The sequence below is a fragment of the Diplotaxodon limnothrissa genome, linkage group LG5 (genome assembly GCF_057381915.1).
Source record: "Diplotaxodon limnothrissa isolate DT_005_m linkage group LG5, D_limnothrissa_male_GT1.1, whole genome shotgun sequence".
Classification (NCBI taxonomy): Eukaryota; Metazoa; Chordata; class Actinopteri; order Cichliformes; family Cichlidae; genus Diplotaxodon; species Diplotaxodon limnothrissa.
This window is the reverse complement of record NC_140600.1, coordinates 4,795,392-4,800,693: the sequence shown is the minus strand read 5'-3', so window position 1 is coordinate 4,800,693 and position 5,302 is coordinate 4,795,392.

Sequence of the window (5,302 nt, the reverse complement as noted above, 5' to 3'; positions counted from 1 at the left end):
GTTTTTAGAGTACAGCACATTTAGTAATTGAATCGTGTCAGAAGCATTTCTTAAAAGCAGAATGAAGTGACTCAGTAACAAGATCAATACCAATCTCATGCAAGTTCAGAGATGAAGTCAGGATGTGGATCGCTTAGCTTTGCTTTCCTTTTCTTGAGTTTTGTTTTGATGTTTTGAGGCACACATCCAAAACTCTCAGAGGGAGAAGACAATGTCAGGCCCGAATGGTCCAACCGAGAGCCAGGACTTCACTAACTAGGCAGTTCAACAATGAATAAATGGACGAATGATGAATGAAAGCTCTGGAGCTCAGATAAAAACAAATGATAACAGAAAGGGAGAGAGAAGCCAGGTTGGAGAGACAGAAAGAAAACAAAGAGAGACAACATCAGTGAGCAGGCGACATGGTTTTTATAGTTATTATATTTCATCTAAGGACTTTGTTTGAAAGGGGTCATGAGAAGAACAAGAAGAGGTAGTGGTGCAGTAGTCTAGTGATGTGTTTGCCTGAAATCTTCAGCAACACACCTGCATGATGATCTGCAGGAGAAGCTACACAATCTTGGCTGATTAGCTTGTGTGTTGTCTGATGCAGACATGATGTCATAAAACACGTTATGAGTGGAAGCATGCCAAGAGAGTGAGATTCATGAGAATGTAAAAACAAAACAAAAGGTCAGGTTTCCAACTAATCATGCAATCCACTGGGGCCCTGTCTGAGCTTGAGACATCGTTTACTGTTTCTTTTTTCCACCTTTCCTTAAATGTAATTAACAAGAAGTCGGAATCATATAAAACACATCATATAAAGGCAAAAGAAAATCTTCTTCTCATTATGATTACATATATACATGAACGTGATCTTTTAAAAACATCTCTTATAGTAGCATCATGTATATCAGGCGCATCATCATATCTGTATTCACCATATTTCCCCGTTATCATGCCAGCTTTCCCATTTCACACAGCATCTGTAGCTCACGCTTGCCCTCTCCCTAGAGACTCTGATATCAGCCAGAGTAGAGGCCAGTGGCATATGTGATTGATGAACCAGAGAATCTAAAAGAGAGATGGACAGATTCCTTTTATCAGGTCTGAGATCTGACTAGATTAAAACGCAGTTCTACATCACCTCCTCCCCCTTTTTGGCATTCCCCTAGCATCCACAATCCCTTGTCAGTCACCTCACTTGATGACTGAAAGTTTGTCCCATCCCCTTCTCTGACCTCTCATCATGCCTCTCTGCTCAAAGGGAAGGGGTGTGCATATGGCAGATTGTGCAAGACTTTAAACAGTCACTTCTAATTGAGTTGAGGTCTGCAAGACAAGTCTCATAGGAGCATTCCTCACACCATTTGTACAAAGCCGCCTGGTTAAAGGGAAAAAAAGCATGAAATATGTTGAAACATGAATCACAAGCCAGCTTCTGCAACTCCCAATTTTTTCACAATCAACCTGTGAAAAAAATGTGCAGATTGAAGAAGGGAAAATCTTGTGTGCTGATTAAAAGAAAAGAGACAATCACCCTCATTCACGGGCATGCAGCTGCCTCATTGTCAGACGGCAGAGTGGGAGATTTTTGTAGAGGTGCTGAAAAGACGCCTCAGTGAAAAGGACCTGCGTTTGTTTTTCAGATGCCTTAATGACTATATGTGATTAACACAAATTATCTCACTTATCGCAGCTCAACAGGCTTTCATAGACAATCTCTGGGTGCATTCTCCACAGTGCTGCTTAACATGCATTTAATCAGACTCAGCAATGACCGGATCGCTCATTCTCAGTTTTAGATTATCATTTAAAAGAATACAGAATTATGGAGTCGCAGAATGTACACCTTAAAACATCAGAGAACATCTGTTCATGTGACCCACACAGCTAAAAATAGGTCCAACATAGACTGTAAAAAGAGACTGGACATTACCGTTTCCCATATTTTCCACTTTGTTGTTGATTCTTTTTTTAAATAGCTTGTAATTGTTCTGACTAATGAGACTGATGGTCCTCCAGTTTAAACCAGGAAAAAGAGAAAAAGGTTTAAAAAGCAGTGTACTTCCTGGAAAAATGTAATTTTTAGTGTGTTTTAGTAAAACTGAATGCTGAAACAAACAGCACCCAGCTGTCACACAAAGACGCTGTTATATAATTTGCACAGTCTTAGGTTTTGTTCTTCCATCTGGCAGACACAAGGTTGCAATCAAAAACATTACAAAAGGATAAATGCTATTTAACACGCCACAGTTAAATCCTCCTTTCGCGTAGCTTGATTTGACTCGGCATGGCCCTTAACATCAGCATTTTATATTAAAGAATCTCAAAATGCAGCAGCACAACTCTTGTCAGTCAAATAAATTAATAAATAAACAGAGAATATTCATACTTGTCATACTAACAAACCACCCTGCTCGATCACAGACTTGTCTCATCTTTTTACTCTTGACAGTCATATCATTACAGCAGTCATTATAACATTAAGATTATTGTAGCAGTGAAATATGCAATGATCTTTTTCATTTAGCTAGATGTATCGCTTTTCCATTGAAGGTGGCAAAGCTCACCATTGTCCGTCACTCGTGTGTTTTTAACAGTTTCTATACAACCCTGCAGTTCTTCAGCACAGAGGAGTGAGATGCACACACTTGTTGGTAGGGCACATTCATTTGTATCCTGGACTTTTCATTCAATTTGTTGGCAATAATATGAAAATATATAATATAAAATAATGTATTAGCACCACTGAGAGTCTGTTCTTTAGCCTGGACCACAGAGAATTTCTAAACATGCCATTATATGAGGTCCCAATTCCAAATCCTTTCCAATCAACATCTGTTAGTGAGTTTATAGATTTTGTTTTTAATCATCCAATCACACTGAACCTGCAGAGCCATCTGTGAGGTGAGCCAACCAGCTTACGTTTAAGCTGCTGCTGTCTCTCTGGACCAACCGCAATGTGACCCTGTGACCTCTGCAGGCACAGAGAGGTCAACAAGTCACAGACGACAGTCCGGAACTCACTGTGGGGGCCTTTTTTACCCTGATGAGGGTTGCATGGTTATAGAGTGCTTGTTGGTCTTCAGAGAAATGTAAAACTGCCCTAGAGAAAACAGAGGATGGAGATGAAAAAAATATGTTTTGTTCTGCAGCTGAAAGAAAAAGAAAACAGACGAACGCGCTCGGACAGGAGGTCAGTGAGTGCAAAATCTCTGTCAAACATGGGAAAATTTTTATCTGCTGAATGACTATGAAACTACATTAGATTAACTTCAAATGCTGTAATCTAATGTGGGGGTGAAGCACCATTTCTTTCCCTCTCTTCATATGTACTGGGGCATTATTGTGGAACGCTGGGACACATAAAGTGTCTATTGTGTTGTATATGGTATATATTGTAGTATATATATATTATACCATGATGTAAACATTTGCACATTTTAACAAACAGGAGAGTTATGGTTCGAGCCAGCCTCAAGTGGACATTAGAGGAACTGATGTAGAGGACATAAGCCATAAATTACTCAGAGTGTAGCCCTGATAAATGGGGTTGCGCGAGGAACGGCATCCAAAATAAAATCTTTGCCAAATCAAGCATGTGGATCATAAAGATTGAGATTTTCATACCGTATTGGTTGGGGCCCACATTAGCAATGACCACCTTCAGTGCTGCTGACCAAAAGTCAGAAGAGTGGAGGTGAGAGCAGTGGCTTTAAATGTTGGGACTATGATGGGTTAAGGGAGAGAGCTGGCTGATATGGTGAAGAGAAGGAAGGTTTTTGTTGTGTGTGTGAGACACAAGAACAGAATGATCACAGCAAGAGTGAACAGGAAGATTTTCAAGATTTCAGTGAGAGCTGCTAGCATGTATGGTTTAAAGATGGTGGCACTGACACAAAGACATAAAGCGGAGCCGGAGGTGGTGGGGCTGAAGATGTTAAGGTGTTCCCTGGGAGTGACCAGGATGGACAAGATCAGAAATCGATACATATCAGAGGGACAGCTCAGATTGGGAGCATTAGAGACAAAATTAAGGTTGCGTTGCAGAAGCAAGATAAAGGACATTTTGGTCAAAAGTAGAATATGATGGAAGGCAACAGGGAGAATTCATGCATGTGGTGAAGGGGGCATGCAGAGGTGCAGGTGTGTGACCCTTAAAGGGAGCAGCTGAAAAAATAGTGCTTATAATGCTTAAGAGAAGATTTGACTTTAAACATATCTATCTATCTATCGATCGATCGATCGATCGATATAGATTAGGGCTGAACGATATATCGCATTTGCGATAATATCGCGACATGATCAAGTGCAATTTTCTAACCGCAAAGGCTGCGATTATACTCTGGACATGTCCAAATTCATGGGCTGCATCCTCCTGAGGCCGCATTTGTAGACCGATTACGTCACAGCGACGCGCCGAAGGCTGTCCAAATTACTACCATATCCCAGAATTCATAGCGCGGCCCAGCCAAACTCCAGTTTCCAACAATGGCGGCCGCTACTAAGTTTTAAAATTACTCATACTAATCTTTCTGGGTCACAAAATAAACTTTTAAAATATTTTCAGGCGAGAAAGTAGTTGTGTAAACATCAAATATCTGCTCGGTTTATCAAGATATCCCATATTTGCAAAAGTGCTTCGACGTTTTCAGAGGCGTCTGCTACCCACCAGCTCGACAGCTAGCCGGGAGCTCGAGGGTTACTGATGCGGCCGAGAACGGCACAACTCCCGGCACATCATTTTCAGATCACCGCGGAGTTTCGCTGCTCGGGTTAAACGTAATATATAAGTCACTTAGACAACCTAAAAATGTTATTGTTGGGCTTTTTTCAGTGTTTTGTTTGTTCGTGAGTAAATCGGTTTGGCTGAGATTAAAGTTATTAGATTAGATAAAATAAAACTTTATTAATCCCCCGGGTGGGTTCCTCCTTGGTTTTCACACAGCTGACTAAACGTCAAACAGAAAACTGATTAAACAGAAGTATGAGACAGTCGAGAATTTACGCCAGTGTCTGGTTATATTTTAGATAGCAAGAAGCAGACGGCCGAGTTTATTAAACTCCACCGAGACAGCGGTGACGCTAATCAGAACTAGACCGTCCAATTTCACGCCTTTAAACTTTAAAGGCGTGTTTGTGTGTGTGTTTATACAATTGCTATTATGTTTGCACTTTATGTGTAATGTTACTGACTGCAGAGATCAGTAAGATGTGTGTATTTTTTATTTATTAGTTTTATTTATTTAATATTATTTTTTAATTGAATGACTGTCTAGTAGTTCACAGATGTCGAAAAACTGAGTGTGGTAAA